This window comes from Heteronotia binoei, chromosome 6 (assembly GCF_032191835.1).
Source record: "Heteronotia binoei isolate CCM8104 ecotype False Entrance Well chromosome 6, APGP_CSIRO_Hbin_v1, whole genome shotgun sequence".
In the NCBI taxonomy this organism is placed as follows: domain Eukaryota; kingdom Metazoa; phylum Chordata; class Lepidosauria; order Squamata; family Gekkonidae; genus Heteronotia; species Heteronotia binoei.
The window spans coordinates 90,691,817-90,706,048 of record NC_083228.1 but is presented as its reverse complement, the minus strand read 5'-3'; the positions used below and the strand labels follow the sequence as shown (position 1 = coordinate 90,706,048).

Sequence of the window (14,232 nt, the reverse complement as noted above, 5' to 3'; positions counted from 1 at the left end):
GCTATGCAAATTGCAGCTATTCAGGTTATGTGTCTACCCTAATGTATGAAGAAGCATGATTATGCTTATATAAATGGAGACTTTCTCCAAAGTATTCCATCCCTAGCACTAGGAAAAGATATTGCGCTCTCTCTTTTGAAGTGCAACACAAATCCCAGTTGACAGCTCCTAACTTCTAGACAGGGCAATAAAGTTTGGAAGGACAAAGGGAAGCTATATACAACATTTTTTAAAAAAAAATCATATATTTATGCACAATTGTTCATTTTTATTGGGAGATGTGCCTTGTCCTTCCCATCACTGATGAAGTAATGCATACACTGAATCAAGTACATGTATATTAATGAAATAATCCAAATTTGTGAAGTAGCCAGAGTAACTATTAGCTCAAGAAAGTTAAATGTTCCTTCTCTTGAGGTCTTGGCATGCCAGGATCTTAGCCTTTCTGAATTGGAAAGACTCTCAAAAACCAAACTCCAAGAGTTCCTACATTTGTGTCTTCCATGGCCATGTCGTGTCCTTATGTGATCTCTTTTATCACCATCAGCAAAGTATACTTCTTTCTGGTTTTGGTATTTTTTTATTTTAAAAGCAAAATAATAATATAAAAGGGGTACAGCAGGGGGAAAGGGTTTATATAGGGATCATGAAACGATTATATTTTATCAACCATTTTTGAACTGTTTCTCATTCTAAGTTTATCTCCTGCTTCCATACTCCATCTCAGAAATTTTCTACAATAGTTTCATTAATACATATTTTGTTTTACATATTTAATCAATATGACACGCTAGCTGTAAATTTTAATATGCCAAAGTATAAAAAAAACTCTTACAATTAAAAAAAAATAAAAAATAAGATTTTTTTGGTTCAAAATTCACATTCTTGTACATTTATATTCAAAACTTGTTATCTTTTTTCTGCATTATATCACGTTTGCATGCCTTACAATGCATTTATAGATCAGAAATTAGGTTTTAGCCCAGAATTCTGGAACAGAATGGAAGCTGTATGCCTGAACCAACAAACAAAGATTTTAATAAATGGAAAACTATCAGAAGCAATTTCGATTGAAAAAGGAGCACACCAAGGGTGCCTAATGTCACTTTTATTACTTATTACAGCGATATAGATTTTAGCGACAAAGACTAGACAAGATACAAGGATTAAAGGAATAAAACTGGGTGATATAGTATTTAGAATGAAAAGCTATGCAGATGACTTGATTCTAACAGTTTTGAATCCACACAAATCTTTACAGTATGTCATGGAAAACATAGAAGAATTTGGATCCCTTTCAGACTATAAAATTAATAGAAAGAAAATAAAATAACAAAATTTTAACACAAGAAGATGGTATTCTAAAGAGTATAGAATGCACTGTAGCCACTGAACCTATCAAATATCTGGGGATAAATGTAACTGGACAAAATTGTAATTTTTTCAAAGACAGCTATCAAAAGATTTGGAAATCTACACAAGCAGAATTATCCAGATGGGAAAAATTAAAAATTTCATGCCTTGGTAGAATTTCAGCAATCAAAATGAATATATTGCCAAAAAATTTTTATTTCAATTGCTATATATATGTGTGTGTGTGTGTGTTATTCACAGAGTGACCAAAACAGATAAATAAACAAATTTATCTGGAGTGCCAAGAAACCAAGAATAAGTTTTGAAATATTACAAGATAAGAAAAAAGAGGTGGACTAGCAGTTCCAAATCTAAAATCATATTACTAAGTTGCAAGTCACAGGCCTGGTTTGGATCATGGATTGGAACAAAAATCTAAAATAAAGAATATTAAAACTTGAATCAGTAGACCTGGATAAGAGTTTACATGCTTATTTAAAAAATCAACTAAAACAATTATAGTACAAGAAAAGAGTCCTTTAATTAGAGACAAACTTCTGAAAATATGGTTTACACATACTGAGTCCTTCAAATTTTCCACTTATGTCTCCAATAGAAGCTTACCTTGCTTGCAGAAAGTGGAGCGAGATAGAAATCAAATAAACTAATAAACTAAACTAAGAATACGAGAAACAAAAGTAAATGTTCAGGGAAAGTCATGGTAAGATATTAAAGATGAAGGAATTAATATTCAATAGTTACTATATTACCAATCAGCTTCAAGATTAATGAAGATTATTAACATGGAAATTAGATCACTAAGGGAGATGACTGAATTTGAAAAAACTGATTATAAAACAAAAAGATCATCTGTTACATTTGAATAGGCATGTTGGTGTAGAGTTAAGTGACTTACACACGAAAGCATACCTTGAATAAAACATTGTTGGTCTAATAGGCGTCACTGAACTCTATTTTGTTGGATATGTAAGTTACTACTTCAGCTAGAAACAGAAAAAGTGGGGGGGAAGTATGATTAGATGGATGCAGAATTTTGACAGCAAATACCTATGCATCAATGGGAAAAGAAACTTAAGGTCACAGCCAGTCAGGAGATAAGAAAAAAAAAGTATAAAATGTTTTTCAGATGGTATATTATTCTACAGGCTATCAAGAAAATAGACAATAAAAGGGGCTTCCTTTCTAGTGACAGGTCATGGAGGCTGTTAGCAACCCGGGGCAAGAGTGTTACCACCAAACATAGCCAAGGAACGCATTGCTGCTAGAGGTGTAATGGATGTTAACACTGCCCTTCCAGAAGTGCTTAAGACTGACCTTATCCATGATGGTTTAGCCCGTGGAATTCATGAAGCTGCCAAAGCTTTAGACAAACATCAAACCCACCTGTGTGTTCTTGCATCCAATTGACACAAACCTGTGTATGTCAAACTTGTTGAAGCACTTTGTGCTGAACACCAAATCAATCTGATAAAGGTCGATGACAAGAAACTGGGTAAGTGAGTAGGTCTCTGCAAGATATACAGAGAAGGAAATCCCTGCAAAGTTGTAGGCTGCAGTTGTGTAGTTGTAAAAGACTATGGCAAAGAATCTCAGGGCAAAGATGTCATCAAAGAGTATTTCAAGCGCAAGAAATGGACAAATAAAATATTTTGAGCTGGCAGGGGTTGGGGGAGGAGAAAATAGATAAAAATTGCAAAGGAAAATGCTGGAAATATCAAGACAAAGATGGAACTTATTACTTTATGTGGTGGACTTTAAAAAAAAATTAATTTGGTTTTTATTTCAACGTTCCCCACAAGCAGGGCTCAGGGCAGCTTTCAACATATATAAATACAACAATTTTAAAATTTTAAAACATTATGCAATAAAAATCAGTTCAATATAACATAACGTAAAGTGCAAGATGGCTCCAATGTGGTTAAATTACTTATAAATTTCCATTTTATGTGAACTCAGATGGTTTAATAGTTTAATGAGTGGCAAATTCCCAATGGTAATAATGTAAAAGCAATGCCTGCAAATTGCAGTGGTAGATGAAACAGGTGAGTGGAGTAGAAGGTCATTTTAATTTGGTATCTGCTATCTCAACCAAAGGCCTGGTGGAACATCTCCATTTTACAGGCCATGTGGAATTGTAGTAAGACCTACAAAGGCCTTGTAAAAAAAGCAAAAAAGATATTAAATGGAAACACATGGAAAATGCAGAAGATATTCAAATTCAAATTTCCTATGGAAGCTAAGAATATGTTACTAGGAATATTGCCCAACAAATTACCAAAGCTATGGAAGAGATATTTAAATATATGATAACTGTGGCTAGAATCATTTATGCAGTAAAATGGAAATAAAATGTCTGTCCAAACTTAGCAAACTGGGAAACCAAATTCACTGATTATGCAGTAATGGCAAAATTAACAATTTACTTGAGAAACAGATTCATCTTGAAATTTGAGGATATATGAAGTGTCTATTTTCCAAGCGGGTGACAGAATGAGAAAGTTTTAAAATGGTCCATAAGTGTATAAGGCAGGGGTGTCAAACTCATCTGTTATGAGGGCCAGGTCTGACTTAAACGAGATCTTGTCAGGTCGGGTCAGGCTGGGCCATGTGTGTACCTATTTAAGATTAGGTAGCAGAGATATAAACTTTATAAAGGACACAGAAAACACAATTTAAAAAAAAATAAAAATAAAACATGCTTAAAACATTAGCACTCATTGTTCTTAAAGGTGCTTTCATTGCATTTTTTCCTGTGGGATCCAGGGAACTGGGCAAAGGAAGCTCTGGCTCTTTTCCTCCCTGCCCAGGGGACCAGGAAGGGGAGGAAGAGAGGCTTGCCTCAGTAGCTCCACTGTGCGATTGAGAGAGCCTGTAGCCCCTGTGTGATTGACCAAGTCTGGCAAAGCAAGCTGTTATGCAGAAGGAAGCAAGAGAGAGGGGGAAGGAAGCAGATGACAGCCCATTGCTTGGGGGCCTGATAGGAGCCCTCTAGGGGCTGCATGTTTCACACTCCTGAGGCATACCTCTTTTTCTTTTTGCTTGTTACAAATTTCTCCTAGAACTCTGGCAATCTGCAGGGTGGTGTAGTAAGAGCAGATGAAGATTAACATTGCAATCCTGAAGAGATTTTCCTGGGAATAAATGCTATTGACTAGACCATAGTAGAATTCAGAGTAGACCTGTTTATGATTGCTCTCTAAGTGTCTTAATAGTAACGATCATTTATTGTTATTTTTTTTTCTTTTATGATTCATATTCTCCCTGTGCTGTGAAGTTCATTTAACCTATTACAGAGTTGTTGTGAAGGTAAAATGAGGAAGGGAAATTTATATGTGCTGTCCTAAGCATCTTGGAAGAACAGCAGGATAAGAATTTACTGCCAGGATAGATGGATTTGGGCAGAACAAAGTTTTGGAACTGATTTCATTTTCACATTTTAGGAAGCACAGTGATATTCTTTAACTTCAAAATGAAATATGATTAGCACTGTTTGGATTTACAAATTATGAATGCAAGAGGAATAAAGGATATTTGATGATGGGATTAAATTATGCACCAGAAAAGTTACGCCTCGAATGAATAATGAACTTGTACTTTGTCCAGAACCTGGGATTTGCTTCTGATGTTTCCTTTTTGATAGTACATGTGTAGACTTTGTAATGAGTCTGCTGCTCATTTTCCTCTCTCCCCACCTCCAATATGGCAGAAGGCATGCATTCTGCCTAGAAAAAAAAATTGCTTAGTTGCAGGGCCTTTTTTTAGCAGGAATGCACAGGAATGCAGTTCCGGCTGACTTGGGATCAAGGGGTGTGGCTTAATAGACATATGAGTTTTTACAAAAAAGCCTTATGTGAAACAATGGTGACATCAAGGGGTGTAGCCTAACATGCAAATACATTCCTGCTGGGCTTTTTCTACAAAAAAAGCCTTGCTGAGTTCTATGAAAACAGCACAGCTTAATGTTCAGGTGGCATCATCCACCATAACCAGCAATCACTGAGAGAGTACCCACTCTCCTTTCCCAGATAACTCATACAAACAACTCAAGCTGCATGTCAAGTTGTTTTTTTTTTAAAGATCATTTCCCAGCTCTCAGTAGTGTAACTAAAGGGAAATTTCACCATTCTCTTTAGCATCTTTAATTACACAGTACAGCTAAGATTAAGAGGAAAGCAGAGACCACATTCCTTTGTTTGAAGGTTGGCCAACGTCCAGCCTCAGGACTCTAGTTGTCCACCCTGCCTTACCCCCCTCTTTCATGAAAGTCTTGTACTATAGATTTAGGGACACTGCAACACGAAGCTTAATGTTAACCAAGGGCCAATTGTACTTCGCCTTTGTATTTTCTGCTCAGTTAAGTGATTCTACCTTTACATTCAGTATCTCCGTACAAATTGCCTATTAAGCATGGGGCATTTAAATTGACTTAAATTGTATTTTTATTTCTGGAATATAGCAACCATCAATTCCCAGAGCTTTCTGGGTGCCTAAACTCACCCTAGATCAAATGATAGCCATTAATCTTCCATCAGTAAATTCACATTCAAAGATGTTAATAGTAACTAAGACCAATAAGCCAGAAAAGAACACATTATGATCAGCCTTATCTTTATTACTGATTGTGTAATGATCTGTGGCCTGATTCTTTCTTCATTTGTTCCCTTGTAAATCAGGATTCATTCCTCTGGAGTGCATTAAACTACTCAGGTAAAACCTGATACAGCGAAGGGAGAATAAAGCATGTGGAGTCACTTCCGCCATTCATGGAATTTCTTTGTTTTAGCATCCAAGCCATCTTACTCAGGATTTCTAAACCGTATGCAGATGTGGAAGGAAACTGCATTATGATAATTTATGTAAAATGCTCAGTGTTTTGAAAATTTTATTTCATCTTATTTATCCTTGCACCAGAATTGTGTGATGAGCTGGACTGAGAGACAAGGATTTTCTCAAATGCCATCCTCAAAACATCAGAGGACAGAAATTTGGCCCTCTGTTGCTTGTTTACATTTGAGCCTGTGAACTATTTCTGACCAATAAGTGTTCAAGATGAGCATGTAGAACCTCTACTGTGCCTGCACAATGCTCCAAAGCACTGTACTAATATCATGAGTCAGTTCTGTAGGAATCATTGAACCTCTATACTGGGATGCTCAAACGGACTAGGAGCTTAACATAGTGAAGCAATAATTTCTTTAAAATATGGACCCAGGCCAAAATATTGGGAATCTCTGTGTTAATACACTTTCTTATGGCTTAAACAGTTATTTAAACTATGATTGAACTATATAATCATTACAGAAATACAATCAAGAGAATACAACGGACTAGTCAGTACTGCAGTCCAAGCTCTGCTCATGACCTGACTTTGATCCTGGTGAAAGCTGGGTTCAGGTAACTGGCTCGAGGTTGACTCAGCCTTCCATCCTTCCCAAGTCAGTAAAATGAGTACCTAGCTCGCTGGGGGTAAAGTGTAGATGACTGGGGAAGGTAATGGTAAACCACCCCTTTAAAAAGTCTGTCATGAAAACATCGTGATGCAATGTCACCCTAGAGTTGAAAACAACTGGTGCTCACACAGAGAACTACCTCTATCTCCAGTCAGTACTCAGCACCACCACCCCGAGACTACTGGAATTATTTCTATGTAACTGCAGTTCTAGAAGGGGCTTTAATGTAAATGTAAGTTCATTTGTTTAAATATTTGTATCCAATTTTCTCCATCTTAAGATCTCAGAAGGGGCTTACAAGTAAATTTTGAAAACTTAAATTACAATAATTAGTTGGATCCAGCACCTCTTTGCTACTAAGTTTTACTCTGAAGAAAAGAGATTGCCCCCCAAGGTCGGGATAAAGAGTCGGACACAATACATTGGAATAAAATTGGGCCACTTTATTAACTATAACAGAATAAACAGCAAGGGCACCCCACCAGCGGCCTGGCCAGGGCTAGGGGTCACCACAACCGCTCCCCTGCCATTAACGGGCGAGAGACCCAGCCCCCCACCTGGAGCAGAGCAACTCAGCTCCCTCCAGACAGGCCCAGCAGGGAGACCCACACCAGAGGGCCCAAACCCAGACGCACGTCTCGCTGGAAAGGCCACCCTCTAGCCGAGCCTCCTGGACAGTCTGCATTCTCCAAACCCGGGTCTCCAAACCCAAGGTTGATCATGCCAGACCCCAAATTCCCCAAAAGGGGGATGCTTCACAGTCCTCCCCTAGCTGCATAGTGTCCTAAACCCCCAAAACCTGCAAACTAAAGTGACCACCTATTTAAAGGCACCATCCCTAAGCCAATTCCACAATCCACTGTAATGCTATGCAGGGTAGGCAAAAAACACACCCCAGCAGCAGCCAAACAGCTGGAGCGTAAAAAATTCCTACCCGGCTCCTCAAATGAGGCAACCAGCAAAGCCTACATAATATACAGGACGGGCGGGAGGGCCGATCACCGACAAAGTGTCAAAAGGGAAGCATAGAGCTAGCCGTTAACACGGCTATGCTCCGCCCCTCAATTGCGCGCCCAAACGGGCGAACTCCTCCTCCTCCTCCCAGGGAGGCAAACGGAGTGAAAGCAGCCTAGCAGCTTCGCTGCAGGCTGCACGCTCTAGACTTTCTGCATTGGAGGTTGATTTAGCTGAAGCGAGTTATTGCATCCAACCCAATTAAATATCAGTTTAAAAAAAAAAAGACACCAAGAAGCAAAATAATATTGAAACATTAGAGTACTAGAAAGAGAAATGTTAATATTTTCCTTATAAAACAATGAGGCTTAAAAGGATACTTTCTACTTATATATTCTTGCATGCTGAGTCTCTTCCCCACTCAGAAGGAATGTTTGCAGAGACTTCCGGGTTTGAGTCATGGAGGATTGAGCTGCTTCTCATTAGGGGAGCAGACCAGAACCTCTGTTCTGGGCAGAGAAGGTGATTCTAACACCTGCTGCCTACCTCTTCCAGGCAGGGAGAAGGCCAAGACATGCATATTAAATTCTGAGGGGATTTACTTTGGCTGACAAGGAATCCCAGTGGGGTTCCTTTTTGGCTTTGAAGAGTCCCCGGAGAAGGATTGCATTCCAACATCTACAGAGGACTTCTGAGTTCATTAAATTGACTTAAATTCACCAGGATTCAAAGCTTCTTTGGAACTGATTAACGTCTATCTTTGAAGAGAACGGTGTTCAAAAGGATCGCGATTTTAAAGGTAAAATCCGGGACTAAAATGAGACTTATCTGAAATTATCTGATCTGATTAACGTCTATCTTTGAAGAGAACGGTGTTCAAAAGGATCGCGATTTTAAAGGTAAAATCCGGGACTAAAATGAGACTTATCTGAAATAAAGATAAAGGTCTGGATCCAATTACGTAATTTTAAAGTAAAGAAGATAAAGGAGGGGGTAAATTTGGGACTAATGAACTTGGAGAAATAAGGGTAAAAGAGGGGAAACAATGTTTGTTTTGAATACCTGTGGTCGGACCAGACAACCCCCTCCGAAACAGATCTGCTGACTTGTTGGATGTCACAGGAAATGACGTTATAGAAATAACGCAAGATTTCTCAACTATCGAAAATGAGACTTTATATCAAGAAAGGAAGGTAGTGGCCATTAAGAGAAGGGAAAACTGCAAGCCTCCTAGTGCTCTCTAGGACTTTAAATCATAGAGAAGTACCAGCGGCCATTAAAAGAAGGTCAAAAGTTTAAAAAAAATTAAAATGTAAACAGGACTTTAAAAAATAGTGGAGTGGCAGATATCGTCATTTAAAGGTGAAATCTATTGGACTTTATGTTTTGAACTAATTTTGGAGCATTCCAGGAGGAAAAGGAAAATTTTTTTAAAAGGAACAGAAAAGCCGCGGACACCATTTTGAAGAAAATAAAATTAAAAAAAAATTAATATCTTGACTTGGGAGCTTCTGAGAACGGTGATTTTAGGCTCATCTAAAAGGGCATGACTTAATCTATAAGACTATGAAATTGGAAATTAATTTGGTGAGGTCAACTTCAGAGCCCATTTTAGCAATGGGCAGACAGTGATGTCTGCAAATAAATCAGGAGCAAAGCAGATTCGTACGAGGGCTAGGACACTTGAAGAAGCAAAAATGTCTAAATGGCAGGAGGCAATAGATGCCATGGAGGCAAGACTGGCAAAAGTAATAAGATCCAGTAACTGAGATTAAGAAGGAATTTTAAAAAGACATTGAATCCAGTGTAGAGGCGATTAAAAAAGAATTTAAAAAAGCAATTGAGGATCTCAGGAAAGACTCCCAAGTAGCGTTAAAGAAAGTGCAGGAGGTTGAAGAAAAGGTGAAAGACCAAGATTCAAGAATTGATACAGTGGATTCCACTATAAAAAAAAATGCAGGAGAAAGCAGTGCTACAAGACTGTAAACTAATGGAAAATCAGATACGTCTGAGAGGGGTGCCTGAATCCAGTGAGACTGATTTAAGGACATATATAATAAGAATCATTACTGAGTTTTTGGGGGATGACCCTATTGAAACCAGTTATTCTATGACTATATTTACAGGGTTAACTCAGAATATGCCAGAAAAAAACAAATTACCGAGAGATGTGGTAATAAGATTTGTGACAAGAGATATGGTGGGAAAGATTCTAAGTAAACAATTTGAAAATGCACTGGAGGTGGATGGCAGTAGCGTAAGAATCATGAAAGAATTACCAAGGAAAGTCATAAATGACAGAAGATTATACAAAAAAATTGACTGAAAAGCTGAGAGAAAATGAAATGAGATATAGATGGATACTTCCAGAGGGTTTAAGTTTTGAATATAAAGGAAAGAGATTTACAATCAAAAGCACTCAAGAAATGACGAAGTTTTGGGACGAATATAAGGAATTTGGGGGTACAGATTAAAAATAGAAAATCATGATGGATTACAAATTAATATCTTGGAACGTAAATGGACTAAATTTTCCACCTTAGGAGGGCGAGGCAGCTGGCCCCCTTCTTGGAACGCAGTGACCTGGCAACTGTGATCCACACAACGGTCACCTCGAGGCTGGACTACTGTAATGCCCTCTATATGGGGCTGCCCTTATACCGAACCCGAAAACTGCAATTAGTGCAGAACGCGGCGGCCAGGCTGTTGATGGGACTACCTCGGTGGGAACATGTACGGCCTAGGCTGCGGGAGCTGCACTGGCTGCCAATTGTATATCGAGTTCGTTATAAGGTGCTGGTTATCACCTTTAAATCCCTATATGGCCGAGGACCTGCCTACCTTAGGGACCACCTCTCCCCATATGTTCCTCAGTGAGCACTGAGATCTAGTTCCCAAAATCTTTTAAAAATCCCTGGACCAAGAGAGGCTAGATTGAAAACGAGGGAGCAAGCCTTCTCAGTAATGACTCCCCGATGGTGGAATCAACTACCAGATGAGGTGCGAGCCCTGCGAGACCTGAATCAGTTTCGCAGGGCTTGCAAAACAGCCCTCTTTCAGCTCGCTTTTGAGATGGAACCCGGCTAAATGACATCTAGCCATCTTGTACGTATTTTGAATTGTAGCACCTTAACTAATAATTTATCTGGCACAACTGTTTATTTAACTTTTAACTTAATTTATAAATGAAAGTCAATTATATTTTAACTGTTTTTATATGATTGTATTCTACTGTAAACATGGTATACACCATGCTCTGTGAGCCGCTCTGAGCCTGCCTTTGGCAGGGGAGGGTGGGATGCAAAAATTATTATTATTATTATTATTAAATTCACCACAAAAAAGAAGGGCAACGTTTCATTGGATTGGGAAACAAAAAATGTAATATAATTTGCTTACAAGAAGTACATATTAAACAAATGGATTACAAATTTTTATGGAATAAACAACTTGGTGTGGAATTTTGCTCATTGGCTAAGGAGAAAAAAGGGGTGTTGTTTTTATGTCAAACAAGAATTAGACCCAAAATTGATTTTTAAGGATGATGATGGTAGATACATTGCGGTGGAAGTGTTGTTGAACTATAAAAGAACTTTGTTATTGGGATTGTATGCCCTAAATGGAGCAAAAGACTCTTTCCTTAAAGACAATATGCAACAATTAGATCAAGTGACATATGAGCAAATTATGATAATGGGGGATTTTAATGGAACAGTCAAAAATATTTTAGACAGATCTGGGGAAAAAATAATGAAGGAAAATTACCAAAGTTATTTTTTGAGTTAGTAAAACAAGAAAGTCTGTAAGATATATGGAGGGAATTTAACCCTTAAGAACATCACTATACTTTCTTTTCAGCATGGCATAATTCTTTCTCTAGAATTGATATGCTATGGATTACAAAAGATCTTGGACTTATAACAAAAAAAAATAGAGATTCTTCCTAAAGTAGGGGCAGACTACAGTCCATTAATGTGCTCCACAAAACGGTGAAAAAGACTCTAAGATGGCGGATAAATGAAGATTTGCTACAGAAAAAGGGAGCAGTGGTGTCTCTGGAAAAGGAGACCAAGTCTTTCTTTCAAATAAATGAAAAAGAGGACATTCAATTTCAAACTGTGTAGGATGCATATAAAGTGGTAATGAGGGGTCTCTCGGCTTGGCTTCGCGAATGAAGATTTAAGAAGGGTGCAATAGTCCACGTCTGCTGCAGGCTCGCTGGTGGCTGACAAGACCAATGCGGGACAGGCAGGTCCGGCCACAGTGGCTGCAGGGAAAAGTCTGATTTAGGGTTGGTGCTGTAGCAGTGCGATTCTTCCTCAATCTCCTTTTGTCCTCAAGACCAGCTATGCGTGCGTTCTCAAAAGAAGAATCAGCCTGGTGGATGGTGTGCCTCCATGCTTTGCGATCTGAGGCTAGGTCAGACCACTGGTGATGGTTGATGCGACAGGTGCCAAGGGATTTCTTCAAGGAGTCCTTGTACCTCTTCTTTGGTGCCCCTCTATTTCGATGGCCGGTGGAGAGTTTGCCATACAGGGCAATCTTCGGAAGGTGGTGGTTTTCCATCCTAGAAATATGCCCTGCCCAGCGCAGCTGCGTCTTCAACAGCAGTGCCTCGATGCTGGTAACCTCCGCCCGCTTGAGAACTTCAGTGTTGGTCACAAAGTCACTCCAGTGGATGTTGAGGATGGTGCGAAGGCAGCGCTGATGAAAGCGCTCAAGGAGTCGCAGGTGATGACGGTACAAAACCCACGATTCGGAGCCGTAGATGAGGGTTGTCATCACAACCGCTTTGTAAACATTGATCTTTGTGCCTTTTTTCAGATGCTTGTTGCTCCACACTCTTTTGTGCAGTTGGCCAAAGGCACGGTTTGCCTTTGCCAGCCTGTTGTCAATCTCCTTGTCGATCTTAGCATCTGAGGAGATGATGCACCCCAGGTAGCTGAACTGCTGGACTGTCTTCAGAATTGATTCACCCACAGTGATGCAGGAAGGGTGATAATCTTCCTGGGGTGCAGGCTGGTGGAGAACTTCTGTCTTCTTCAGACTAACTTCTAGGCCGAATAGCTTGGCAGCCTCTGCAAAGCAGGACGTCATATGCTGCAGAGCTGATACCGAGTGGGAGACGAGTGCAGCATCATCAGCAAACAGTAGCTCTCGGATGAGTTTTTCCATTGTCTTGGAGTGGGCCTTTAGTCGCCTCAAGTTGAACAGGCTGCCATCGGTGCGATACCGGATGTAGACACCATCGTCATCATCTAGATCTACTGCGGCTCTTTGAAGCATCATGCTAAAGAAGATCGTAAAGAGAGTTGGCGCGAGAACGCAGCCTTGCTTTACACCTGTGCCTATTGGGAAGGTCTCCGAGAGGTCATTGCAGTGTCTGACTTGGCCTCGCTGGTCTTCATGTAGCTGGATGATCATGCTGAGGAACCTTGGGGGACATCCTAAACGTTCCAAGATTTGCCACAGGCCTTTCCTGCTAACGGTATCGAAGGCTTTGGTAAGGTCGACAAAAGTCACATACAGAGCCTTGTTCTGTTCCCTGCATTTCTCTTGGAGCTGCCTGAGAACAAATACCATGTCGGTGGTGCTCCTGTTAGCTCTGAAGCCGCACTGGCTCTCTGGGAGGAGTTCTTCTGCAATGGTGGGCACCAGTCTGTTCAGGAGTATTCTGGCAAGGATTTTGCCTGCGATGGAGAGCAGGGTTATCCCCCGGTAGTTGGAGCAGTCTGACTTTTCCCCTTTGTTCTTGTATAGGGTGATGATGATTGCATCGCGAAAATCCTGTGGTAATTTGCCTTGTTCCCAGCAGGTGACAAGTACTTTGTGAAGTGAGCTATGTAGTACTGTGCCCCCATGCTTCCAGATCTCTGGTGGAATTCCATCAACTCCTGCTGCCTTGCCACTTTTCAGTTGCTTGATGGCTTTAACAGTCTCTTCCAGGGTGGGGATCTCATCCAGCTCTGTTTTCATTGGTTGAAGTGGGGTGAGGTGCATTGCTGAATCTTGAACTACGCGGTTGGCACTGAAGAGAACCTGAAAATACTCTGACCACCGGTTCCGTATGGATGCCTTGTCTGTGAGGAGCACTTGGCCGTCTGCACTACGCAAGGGACTCTGAGCCTGATATGATGGACCATATACTGCCTTCAGGGCTTCGTAGAACCCTCTTAAATCACCAGTGTCTGCACACAGCTGGGTTCTCTCTGCAAGCTGGGTCCACCAATCGTTCTGAATGTCTCGAAGCTTGCGCTGGAGGTTGCTACATGCAGCGCGAAAGGTTGCTTTTTTCCCAGGACAAGAGGGCTGAGCAAGATGTGCTTGGTAAGATCTCTTTTTCACCAGTAAATCTTGGATCTCTTGATTGTTCTCATCAAACCAGTCCTTGTTCTTCCTTGTGGAGAACCCGAGGACTTCTTCAGAGATCTGCAGGACGGTAGTTTTTAGGTGT

The 14,232-nt window shown here is 40.1% G+C and overlaps 1 protein-coding gene and 1 pseudogene across 1 annotated transcript in view; both read left to right on the top strand.

The window, feature by feature from the left end:
• LOC132574045 (glypican-5-like) overlaps positions 1–14,232 on the top strand; it is a 704,341-nt gene that overhangs the window by 343,458 nt on the left and 346,651 nt on the right. The window lies entirely within an intron of this gene.
• LOC132573441 (small ribosomal subunit protein eS12-like) lies at positions 2,620–3,027 on the top strand (annotated as a pseudogene).